Source organism: Danio rerio, chromosome 24 (genome assembly GCF_052040795.2).
Source record: "Danio rerio strain M-AB ecotype USA chromosome 24, GRCz13ab, whole genome shotgun sequence".
Lineage (NCBI taxonomy): Eukaryota > Metazoa > Chordata > Actinopteri > Cypriniformes > Danionidae > Danio > Danio rerio.
Genome location: NC_141044.1, coordinates 1582920 through 1596505, shown reverse-complemented (window position 1 = coordinate 1596505; position 13586 = coordinate 1582920). Strand labels below are relative to the sequence as shown.

Below are 13586 nucleotides of genomic sequence, written 5' to 3'. Positions count from 1 at the left end.
TATTATTATTATTATTATTAATTTATATATTGTTTTATGTATTGATTTTTATTGATTTTTTTATTATTGATTTATTTTATATTTATTTGTTTATATTATGTTTATTTGTTTGCTTTATTAATTTTTTTAAATATTTTATTTTACTTCCTTATCAAGGGACGATACTTGCTCACACTGTGCCAACATGTATTACATTTTCTAAACTGTCCAAACTCAAGATTTAAATGCATAACAGATTTGCACATATGTCCGGGTATTTGTGTTAAGCTAGAAGTAAAATGATCCTTTTTGTCGTCAACAGGAGCAAATATCAGCTCAATCAGCTTGTCTGATCTCCACGAAAAGCAGAAGATGATTTCCACTGCTGATTATGCAACACCTCGAGACCATTAAGGACATTTGGCATGATCCAGCTCCCTCATATTTCCAAATCTGGAAAGGACCGTCTGATATTTTGGCAGCGGCACAGTAAGTCCACTTGGGTGGTTTTGTGTTTCAAGTTTAGTGCGAATATTTAATGTGCAACAGTCCAAGGGAGCGTTTCCCAAAAGCATCATTGACTAACTACATCTGCAGATTCTGTCATTACCGACATATTTCAGTGACTGCATCGTAAACTTGCGTGACTACAGCTTTCAAATTGTGGCTAGAGGCATAGTTTCTTGTTAGTATGACATGTAGAATCGCATGTATTTATCTTTCTCTTTCTTAACCCGATGTATGCCGTTAGATGAAACCTACAATAATTCATAAATCAAAACAGGTATCAGATGCCTCATTATAGAGGTCTCAGAGAGATAATGTAGTGGAGAAAAAGCTGCAGACTTAATGAACCATGTACTGGAGTAAAGTCTTTACCTGTCTGCATGCTGTTGGTTGTGTAAAAGGTTTGATATTAAGCCTTTCTGCTTGCATTGAACAAAAATAGACAGCAGATTGTCAAATAAATCCTCATAAAAGTCTTGAGCATTTATAATGCTTTACGCACGTCTTTTATATTGTTTTAAAGTAGTTTTAACCATTAGTACTAATACACTTAGCTGTGTGTGACTATAATTACCAGAGTTCATACGGTCATGGAAAACCTGGAAAAGTCATGGAATTTTGACATGGCATTTTCCAGGGCTGGAAAAGTTTTGGAAAAAACAGAAAAACCCACAAGGTTTTGGAAAAGTCATGAAAATTACATTTACATTAGTCATTAAGCAGACGCTTTTTGCCCAAAGTGACTTAAGCTACGGTCACACTAGAGCCTGTGCTTGAGAAATTCTGTTGTACAGCGCTGTGAAAAGGGGTGGTATTAAACAATATGAGTAGACGTCAATAAAGTGAGCGATTGCTCCATGTTTTAAATGATCTTCTATTGGTCTAACGCAATCACCTGATTCTATTTCGCTGGTAAGAATTCACCAAGCTTGAACTTCCGAATGCAGTGAAATGTAAACTTGTTACACATGCTTGAGTTTCTGGTGTGTATTCGCATGCCTATGAATGGAAGTCTATGGAGTGAATAGTGCAGTGTGCTTTACAATAGAAGTAGTTTTACCTACTATTACTAGTTTAACAAACTATTAACATCATCTAAAATTAGTTTGACAAATATCTGGACACTGGAATGGAGGTTTGCTGTTTTAACTTTTTGTCTTGGCCTAAAACCTGGTCTCACATCATCAGTGCTGTGTAAGCATCATCCAGTTTACATAATTATAAAATAGAAATGGAAACTAAAGTGTTTGCTGCGTGTTTTATGATATGCTGTAATCAATTTAATCATTCATTGTTTTTCCTATGATTTACCGTGAATACGTAGACTTTACAAGAAACATTAGGTCATGAAAAATGACTCATGTCCTGGAAAAGTCATGGAATATTTGTAGTAAAAATGTGTATGAAACCTGAATTACAGTATACACACACACACACACACACACACACACACACACACACACAAAGACAATTTTTACATTTCAAGATTTGAATTATGCAAAGTTGATAGTCAAACTCTTTTAATTATTTATTGGAATAATGACCTGTTTAAATACCTAGTGGAATATATTGCATTGTTCGCACAGGGTGCTTAAAGTGCTTGAAGTGCTTGAATTTGGCTTTTAGAAATTCTGGAATAAAAATATTTGAACTTTTGTGACAATTTCAAAAATACCCGCACAAACTACCGTGATTCTGAAGCGGTGATTCGACTGATATGAAGTGACCAATCACAGTCGACCTGTCTAGTTATGAAGTGAAATGAAAGGGCGGGACAAAAGCCTCTCTGTGTTGCAGTGACAGAAAACAGCAACTGACAAACAAAAGTTTTATTGGAATAATGCTTTTCGGATGTTTTGACTATAGAGATGTCTGTGTTATTAGCAAGAGTAATTAAACTGCGGACATCCTTTCTGCCATATTGACAATCTACACACACGCTTCACTCTATTCTCTCCGACAGAAAGTTTACTTCCCTTTGACATGTGTGTGTGTGTGTGTGTGTGTGTGTGTGTGTGTGTGCGTGCGTGCGTGCGTGTGTGTGTGTGTGTGTGTGTGTGTATCTGTGTGCGCATGTGTGTGCGCGTGTTTGTGTGTGTGTGTGTGCGTGCGTGCGTGTGTGTGTGTGTGCGTGTGTGTGTGTGTGTGTGTGTGCGCGTGCGTGCGTGCGTGTGTGTGTGTGTATGTGTGTGCACGCACATGTGCATGCATGCATGCGTGTATCTGTGTGCGCATGTGTGTGTGTGTGTGTGCATATGTGAGTGTGCGTGCGTGTGCATGTGTGTCAGCGTGTGTGCCTGCATGTATGTGTGTATATGTGCATGAGGGTCAGCGTGTGTCTGCATGTGTGTGTGTGCGTGTATATGTGCACGTGTGCGTGTGTGCGCATGTGTTTGTATGCATGTGTGTGCGTACGCATGTGTTTGCATGTTTGTGTGCATGGGTGTGTGTGTGTGTGTGTGTGTATGTGTGTGTGTGTGTGTTATGAATTCAGCAGGGATTTTCAGCAGTGATTGTCTTTGACCTTATATGTACCTGTTAGCTGATCTAGCTGCCGGCTCACTTCCAGCTGTTTGTTTGTTTGCTCCGGAAGTTTCTCCCAATCCAATTTCAGCACAGCTGATCAGAAAGGACTGACCAATTTAAACCTTTTACCGCGGTGCGAGCAAAGAGCGTCTCGGAGAACTATTCTATTATAAAAGACCTCTGCTCCGCGCGGCCCTCCCTCTTCCCAGAAGCACAAGCATCTTCCAAGAAGCAGCGATGCTATCTCCACCGCTCTCCAAAGCAAGGTCTTATTCATCAGCCGATGCCGTGTCGTTCTCTTATCTCTCTTATAAAAACATTTTTAAGGGGCAGCCTGCAGACTCTGTGTTCTCAATCAGAGCCATTCAGAGTGTTCCAGTAACAAATCCTGCACAATATGCCTTCCCAGTCATCTTAAGCCAGTAATAAGCCACTGGCACACATACAGTGCGTTGAACTCGATAATACTCAGGATGGGAGCGTGCATTATTCATTTGCCCTCATAATTTGGAGCGTTTCTTTCTTTTTTTTTTTTTTTTGTATTCCAAAATGTGTCATAGCAGGATTTTCCCCACTTGACAAGGCTTTGAAAGCAGGAGAGAAAGCCAGAGAACGACAGCTTTCTGCTTGTGTTCACAGGGCGATGTGGGTACAATAATGAGAGTAGCGTTCAAACGAACAGATGAATAAATAATCAGTCCTCGGTCTGCGAGGATTAGTTCAAAGGCTGTCGCCAACTTAAGAGAAGGGTGTAGGCTTGTTTCCACATGAGAAAAACTGATTTATTCAGCTCCCACACCTTTAGCGCTCGCCGCTTTTTGGAAGAGTATCAATGGCTTCCAGTGAGAAGGTACAAGAAAAGGACAAAGAAAGTTTCGACAAAAGAAGAATTGCGCCGGCTTGTGTTCCCGGCACTCGCAATTAAAGGGAGTGAAGGGTTTTTATGGATGTTGGGTGGCAGCCATGCAGATTTATCGGAAACGGGTAGACAGTCGCTACTGTTGCTGCCAGATACAGTGAACTATGCCCAGCGTTTGAGCGCACACCGACTACATGGACAACAAACATTAGTGTAATTGCATTTCTGTGCTGTTAATCAAGCACGCTGGCAAACCAACGTAGATTCACACTAGAGGAGACGCTTAAAATCATAAAGCTTGCTGTGGAATTAGGCCTGCATCAATATCGCAATGTGTTACTCTTACTGTAAGCTTTATTGTGCCCTTTTGTGCCGATTTGTTCTGCAGCGAAATAGATAGTCAAATTAATAGAGATAATAGTAATGATAGTGATAGAGACTACCTCTTCCAATTAAAATTCAGCAAAGTAATAGCACAAGGAACAATTTAAATCTGTCGGTCCTTCCCAAAGGACCCTATACCGAGATCCTGAGGAAAGGGGTAAAAATTAATCAAAAAGAAAACAAAAGGATATTTTTTACTTGATCTAAGAGGTTTTAGAAATTTGACCTAGAAACTAGACAACGTAAGAAATGAAGTTGTTTGCTTTGTGATTATTTAATTTAGCTATTCAAACTATCTTGTGAAAATGTATTCAAATCGCAATATCTATCACTATATATATATATATATATATATATATATATATATATATATATATATATATATATATATATATATATATTAGCATTGCACAATTCTGGCTAAAGTGATGGCTAAAGTGATTGTCTTCGCAATTTTATTTTATTTATTTATTATTATTTTATTTATTTTTGTTTTTTTTTGCTTAAAATAAGGATCAGGATTTTTTTCATGATTCTGTAGATGTAACATAAAGGTTAATACGAGTTGGCTATTATTATTGGTATTTCTCAAACATACTGTAAAAATCTATAATAATGTTATGTGTACATCTACTGTTGGTTACAATGCTATATTTTGTATAGTTTTGGAATGGTGGACTTCAACAAACATTAAATTGTTCCTGTGATTAATGCACAGTAAAGTGACGACATCAGTATACAACTCTTTATAATTCTGATTTTGAATTATTATGTTTGAGACATATGCCTGCAATCTGTCAATGACAACAATATTAGACCAAGTTTTTTCTACATTTTGTCATTACCAGATTCCCATCATCAGAATATCAGATGCATTATATATGTAACATTATATACAGTAGGCTAGTTATACTGACACAGTTAAACATTTGCTCTCATGGTCAACACTGTGTTCGCTAAGAAAGAAAAAAACTTGTCAAATGCTTGTCGCAAATTTCGCAATCATAACTAAATATTATTTACAACTCTATTACCTGTCACTCACAGCCTATGCAGGTTCTGTTCACTAAAGTAAACTTGATTTCCAGGTGCGCGGCCGTGAATATATAATTAAATGAAGACAAAAATGGCATTTTTGGGTGAATTATACCTTATAAATACAGAATGTGACTCTTTCAACACCATTTCAACACCATTGGTGCCCACGTTGCTGAACAAAGTATGTAAAACAATGTGAAGACGTGCGGCTGCCTTTGCTTCTCTCCTGAAAATAAATATCTGTATGAAATTGTTCTTGATGCAGTATTTGAACATGAGTGCGACATTCTTTAACTAAATGTAGAGATAAGAAAATGCACATGTTTTTGTCCAGAAATGCCTGAGATTCTTGCTTGATGTGCTCCTCTAAACACTGCTCTCTGAGGTGGCCCTGCACACACATTCATCACGGAATAGTTCAAATATTTCCCCAGTACTTTCGAGATCCATTACATGATTACATTCCCACACTTTCATTTGATTTACAAGATTCTTACAAGACCTTAAGCATGTTTTGTCCCATTTTAGATTTTATAAGAGTGTATAATAAAACTAACATCAAAAATATGGGTTACATAACAAGAAATTACTGTTTTCAAACAAATTGGCTAAATAATGTTACAAGCCCATTTCAGATTGCAGTTGTTGCAGGAGCTGTTGCTATATTGAGCTTTTACACTAAATCAGGGCTCAAAATTAACCTTTTCTCTCGTTAGCACTGGTGTTCCTCACTGCAAATATGTAGGCGTACCAACCAAAATGTTGGTGCACCCACCAAAAATTGTAAGCACCATTACTACGTTTTTTATTAACAGATATATATTGCATTTAAAATCAATACTAATCACAACCAACAACAAAAAAAAAAATCTGCATGCCCCACTGCCCATGCATGCACTGCTTTACGTGAATGTGATGAACTGAGTTACCGATAATAGCTTTGCTGTTCTCACGATTGGTGTCTGATGTTGCACAGATGATATTGATATATATCTTACTATTCACATACCTCATCTTTATAGCAATAACATTCTTTTCTTGGCTGCAATATTAGGTTAATCTCGGTGAATGCATGCTCTTTAGTAATGGTGAACGCGGTGTTAGTCGCATGACAGACAGCATTGTGATGATGTTTATATTTTATATATTAGATTTTTTTAAATTACATAACTAATGCCTGTAGCTTTTAATGATTGCCTGTATCTGTTATGTTAATTTCCACATTAAAAGTATTACAGATTATAAAATATCTTATTTATTCATTCATTCATTTTCGGCGTATAAATATATTTTGTTTAATAAATAAATATGTCGATGAAATAATTATTATATACATTATAGCTTATATTCAAATTAATGATAACTTAGCTTAATAAATGCTTAAGAGGTGTTAAAAAAGATAGGAAAAGCACAGAAAAATTAGAAAATGCACTACATTTATTCATTTGTATTTATTTTTTTACACTTAAATAATATTACAGATGATAAAATATTATTATCTTTTATATATATATATATATATATATATATATATATATATATATATATATATATATATATATATATATATATATATGTAACTGTCTATAAAAGAATTATTATATACATTATTATATACATTATAGTTAATATTCAAATAAATGTTAACTTGGATTGATAAATGCTTAAAAGGTGTTAAAAAGTTAGGAAGAGCTCAAAACATACCTAGAAAAATTCACTATTTTAATTTATTAATTTATTTATTTTTATACTTTAAAAAGATTACAGATTATAAAACATTCAAATTTTATAAAACTGTATTTTAATATAATAAACTAATGTCTTTAAAATAGACATCACCCTTAAACTTACGACATACCTTTAAAACTAATAATGTGATATTGTGCATTTGTTTATCTATAATTTAGGTTTATGCAATAATTTACTTCTAACCCTAATTAAACACACCTGAACCAGCTTATCAAGCTCTTAACAGATATACTAGAAACTTCCTGGCCGGTGTGACCGAGTTTGGAGACCCCTGGATTACAGATAATACAATATTTAAATTTTATAAAACTGTATATGAAAACATATATATGATATATATATGTAACTGTCTATAAAAGAATTATTATATACATTATTATATACATTATAGTTAATATTCAAATCAATGTTAACTTGGATTAATAAATGCTTCAGAGGTGTTAGAAAGTTAGGAAAAGCTAAAAAAAATACCTAGAAAAATGCACTATTTTTATTTATTTATTTTTTTACACTTCAAACTCTTACAGATTTTAAAACATTCAAATTTTATACAACTATATTTCAATATAATAAATAAATGTCTATAAAATAGACATCGCCCTTAAACCTATGACATACCTTTAAAACTAATAATGTGATATTGTGCATTTGTTGATCTATAATTTAGATTTTCTGCAATAATTTCATCATTTTAAGTGGGACAGTGGTTCATATCCCCCTTCACCTCCTCAAGACGCTCCACATTTACTTGCCATATCTGCCAATTTACCAGCTTTAATATTTGGGACACCGCGTGACGTATCACTTTGCAGCAGGCTGTAATACATTTCAGCTTCAATTCGCTGCCTTTTTTATTATTTTATTTTTCTCCAGAAAGGTCTGGCCTGTAAAGTAGAAGTGTGTTAAATGATTTTTGCTCCGTTCGCAGCCAATGTCAATACTATTAGCAGACAGTGCGGGGGGTGCTGGAGGTAATGCGCAGTAAATGAGTGTGTGCTGGAGGTGTGGAGCTGCGCCTGTTCCTCCTGAATTAAAAGTTGTTTGACCTCCGAGCAGCTGGAGCTCAGACTCATTCCAGACTCACTCTCCAGCGATTCTTCACGCTTCTACTCGGAGATCAATTTATGTGTGAGTGTGTCTGTCTGTGTGCAAGTGTGAGTTTTCCTGTGGGTTTGTGTGTGTGAACTAAAATACATCCTATGTACTCAAATCAATATTACTTATGTGTGTCTTTAATGTAGATTTAAATGTCAAGGAACCAATACTATTTACTAACATTATCCATAATGAAAAGCTTTTAATTTTAATTTTGAAATGAATGTTAGCTAAGATTTATAAAGTTGAGTTGAGTTGAGTTACTGTTGCCTTTCTATCAGCTGGAACCATCTGACCATTCTCCTCTGGCCTCATCAACAAGGCATTTACGCCCACAGAACTGCCGCTCATTGGATATTTCCTCTTTGTCGGAGCATTCGCTGTAAAACCCTTGAGATGGTTGTGCGTGAAAATCCCAGTAGATCAACAGCTTCTGAAATGCTCAGACCAGCCAGTCTGGCACTACATGCCACGGTCAAAATCCCCTTACTTCCCCATTCTGAGAGATGGTGTATATATATATATATATATATATATATATATATATATATATATATATATATATATATATATATATATATATGTATATATATATATATATATATATATATATATATATATATATATATATATATATATATATATATATACATATATATAAATAAAGTAATATTTCCTATATCCTCGATAAGTTGATATCTCCATCAAGGTGTCCGTGAGAGACAAAATAGGGAACTTCTGTCTCTCTCTTTTTTAGTAACCAATCTGTATCCTTTGACGGTAAAAGGGAGTTATTTAGGAAGTGTGCGGGTCACTGCGGTTGTGCTGTAATCCTCTTCCTCTGTCCATGATCAGCAGATGGACAAACACATTGTGTTCCTGAGATGCCGGAGCAGATAATGCATTATTTACTGCTGCTCTGACACTATATTTATGGACTGAGCAGAGATGAATTATAAGCGAGGATTAGCCCTATCGGTTTACATGGACTCAGACCTGTGGAGACGCATAGATGTGACACAGGTGCCAGATGTTTATCTCTTTCAGTCTGTGCTTCTCCATCTGTCAGTGAGGAAGACTGTCTGTGTCTGTAATGAATGTGTGCAGCTTTTACATTTAACACACAAACCTCACAGTCTGATGAAACGGCTTTACTCGCTTTCTTTATTAACCTATTATGTCCAAAATGTGTCAGGTTGTGAGGAACTCAGAAAAGAATCGAGATGAAGCAGTATAATGTTTATATCTGGTTTAAAATCATCAGGAATTAATCCATTCATCATTATTATTACAATAATCAGCCATCCATCCATCCATGCATGCATCCATCATTTTATCCATTGTTTCATCCATCAATCTAGCCCTTTATCCACTGTCCATCTGTCTTTCCTTTTATCCATCCATCCATCCATCAATCCTCTCTTTCTTTTATTCATCCTTTCTTTTCCATTCATCGTTTCTTCTGCTCATCTATCCTTTCATTATCCATTCTTAATTTTATCTGTCGTTGCATCTATCCTTCCATGCTTTATCCATCGTTGTATCCCTTTCTAGTTTTCTTTATTATTCCTTTAATCGTTTTATTTGTTGTTTCTTCTATTATTTTTTCATTTAATCCTTTTATTTATTATTGCTTCCATTCTTGTATTTCTTCCATCCTTTCAACATATTATTTACTATTCAATTCATCATTGTATTTCTTCCATCATTTCATCCATTTTATTTTTATTCCTTTCATCCCTTTATCCTTTTTTATTATTCTTTTAATCTTTTTTTATTTATTGTTCCTTCTTTCCTTTCATCCTTTAATCGTTTTATTTACTATTCCTTCCATTCTTGTATTTCTTCAATTAATTCATCCTTTTGTTTATTATTCCTTTTATACTTTCATCCATTTATTTATGATTTTCCATAATTTCTTTCTTTTATTTATTATTCCTTCCATCCTTGTATTTCTTTCATTGTTTTAATCAGTTTTTTTATTCATTTAATCCTTTTATTTATTATTCCTTCCATCATTGTATTCTTCCCATCCTTTTATCCTTTTTATTTTTTATTTCTTCCATCCTTTCATTCTTTTATTTATTATTCCTTCCATCCTTGTATTTCTTTCATTTCATTATTATTTTTATTCCTTTCATCCTTTTTATTATTCATTTCATCCTTTTTTACTGTTCTTTCCATCCGTTCTTCCTTTTTTATTTATTATTCCCTTTATCCTTGCTTTTCTTCATCCTTTCATCCTTTTATTTATTATTCCTTCCATCCTTGCATTTCTTCCATCCTTTCATCCTTTTTATTGTTTATTCCTTTCATCATTTTATCCTTTTATTTATTATTTATTTTATCTTTTCATCCATGTATTTATCACTCTTTCCATCCTTTCATTCTTTTATTTATTCCTTTCATCCTTTAATAATTTTATTTATTCTTCCTTCCATCCTTGTATTTCTTTCATCACTTCATCCTTGTTTTTTTTCCTTCCTTCCTTTCATCCTTTTATTTATCATTCATTTCATCCTTTTATTTACTGTTCTTTCCATCCCTTCTTCCTTTTATTTATTATTCCCTTTATCCTTGCATTTTCCCATCCTTTTATCCTTTTATTTATTATTCCTTCCATTCCTTTCTGTTCTTTCATTATTTTATTTATTATTCATCCCATCCTTCCATCCTCTTTCTATCGTTCCATTTATTTATCCATCCTTTTTCTGTTGTTCCATACATCAATGCTTTGATCATTTTATTTATTGTTTCATCTACCAATCCATTGTTCCTTCCATGTCTTATATATCAATCAGTTCCTCCTTCCATCGTTTTATTTTTTCTTCCATCCGTCAATCTATTCGTCCTTCCATACCTTGTTCTATTTATCATTCTACTTATTCACCCATCACTCGATTCACAAACCCATTCATCCGTACATCCATCCATAAAGCAAACAATCTGCATGGATGGCCAGTCATTATGCATATCTAACATCATTCTCTATTCTGAAATAACCCATTTATAGTGAGTCAACCCAATGCATACTGCACTAAAGAAGTAAACCAACAACAGAATGTAACATGGGCCTGTCCTCAAGCTGAATGTGAAGGTTTGAGATGGCCGAAATCCAGATCCAGCGGCGAGCAGACATGAACCTCCTGCTGTGGCCGAGTAAGAGAGTCTGGCAGTAAACAAACCCAAGACTCCACTCCACCTCCACTGCCAGATCTCCTCCAAAAGATAACATTTATGAAAGTGACGAGCCCACATTTACATTGAACACATTGATCTGTGCGCGAGAGGCAGGTTAGATTATATCTGCGATGGAGAGATACTCTGTTGGAGAGGCTGTTGTAAAGCCCAGGAGTGAGATGATTTGCATGCCACTTGTGAAGCCAGTGACGGGCCTTTGAAGAGTGAAATGGATGGGCTATTAAATATGAATCATTTGGAGTTGTCACAGAGAACTGCAGATGAAAGATCTGTGTCAGTGTGATCTGCTCATTTAAACTCTCTCTGATGATATTGATTTGACATTTCTGTGTTACACATCAAATCCGCTCAGATTTATGGCGCAGGAAACCGCCGGACGATGTAGAGGAATTTTTTAGCGACATGAAATAGCATAAGAGTGTGTTGGTATTGCATGTGTGTGAGAGTGTGTTCTTGCGCTGATGTAAATCTGCACTCTTTTCCCGTCACTTTTTTTTTTTAAAGGGCGATTATATCATGTGAGACGCACCTCATGGGGAGGCCTGGAGTAATATAATGATGCAGGGGTTATTTTGATAGTGTTGAATTGCAGCAAGGTTTAATGAATTTTCTGCAGCGGGACACAGATAGTTTGTTTTGTTTAACAGTTGTAATCAGAAAAGGTCATTTCAGAGCTGCAGAATCAGAGTTTGTGGGAGAGATAACATTTAAAATGTTAAACTCGGCATTAAATATATCATTGTAAGGATACAGTAATCCCAGAATGAACACGATAGTGGAAAAGCTGTGATAAGTAATTGAGGGAAGGGTCTGCACAACATTGATTTCTGTTTTTAGTTAATTACTTCTGATGCGTTTCAGTTGCTCGAAGGCCTGGCTGATATTGCAAAACAAAATTATCACGATATCATGTAGATCAACATCTGTAAGGTGTGAATAATAGTGATGCAGTAAACAAAAATAATTATGATAAATTTGAGCTTTCAAGTAAATGAAGCAACCAGCAATTTTTAAATACATATTGAATCAATACAAACTGTGAACATGAATATTACCCCCTATGCTAAAAACTCTTACAGATGGGGAGCTAGGGGCTGGGATGCACAAGAAAAGAAACCAAAAAGCCACTTTTGCGACATCCTTGCATCATTTTTTATTTACAACTAACTAGACAACCATCAAGCATTTTCTCAGAGAACGACAAACGGACAAACCATTGCTGCAGCTCTGATGTAAGTTTATGGAGAAAAGTAAAAGCACTGCAGTGTTTGGGTGTGTTTGTCTGAGGTAATTAGTCTGCTGTTATTACTGAAACGTGTAAATTCCATACAAAGTGTAAAGCAGATGGTTAGTTCTACTTACATTGTTGTGGTGTGATGTGCTCGCGGCATTCTGAAAAGTTCATGTTTCATTAATTGGGGATACCTGGAAAATGCGCTGCTTGAACACCATGTGTGCGTCGTGCAAGCCTCCATTGGAAATGACAAATTGACACCCTAAGCTTATTGGCATTCCTTCCAAGGCACGTGCTCAGCAGCCACGTTTTAATAAATCTATAGCACTTCTTTTTTATCATTGACACGGTTGTTCGGTCAGTAAATATCGATACTGATTTTATCGCTCAGCCATTTTTTTTATTTATTTACACAAGCTGTTTTAAAGGTTCTTTCAGAAACCAAAAATGGTTATTTTATGGCCTCACTGCAAAAATATTTTTTTGAAATTGTCATTTTTTTAATAATATTTAGTTTGTTTAATGTTTTATAATATGTAGTTTTTTTTCAACATATATATATTTTTAAATATAATAGTTTTGTTGATAATTTATTTTGTCTACCATATTGGCAGTACATAATATTTTTTCTAGTAATTTTGTGAGATTTTCTGCTTGAAGTGCAATGTTTTTTCAATGAATGTTGTTTTTGTTGATAGCATAGCAACATGCTAATGCAAATTGCTACATGGCTAATTTTCTTTCTTTACATTGTGAACAGTGTAGGAATGCATGCAACCTGGTGCTGATAAGACCACAATATTGTTGTTGTTATTATGATTATTATTATTATCATTCTTTCATTCATTCATTTTCCTTTAGCTTAGTGTCTTTATTCATCAGGGGTCACCACAGCGGAATGAACCATTCAGCTGCAACCCAGTACAGTGAAACACCCATACACACTCATTCACACATGTATTCGTACACTACAGCCAATGTAGTTATTCCAATTCAGTTGTAGCGCATGTGTTT

The 13586-nt window shown here is 34.8% G+C and overlaps 1 protein-coding gene across 8 annotated transcripts in view; it reads left to right on the top strand.

The window, feature by feature from the left end:
- The window catches only part of nrp1a (neuropilin 1a), a 418289-nt gene that overhangs the window by 66884 nt on the left and 337819 nt on the right, over window positions 1-13586 (top strand). For all 8 annotated transcript variants that reach the window (XM_087308241.1, XM_087308239.1, XM_087308237.1 and 5 more), the window contains exon 3: window positions 302-468. The gene's annotated coding sequence lies outside the window, so the exon portion shown is untranslated. The remainder of the gene's footprint in view (window positions 1-301; window positions 469-13586) is intronic.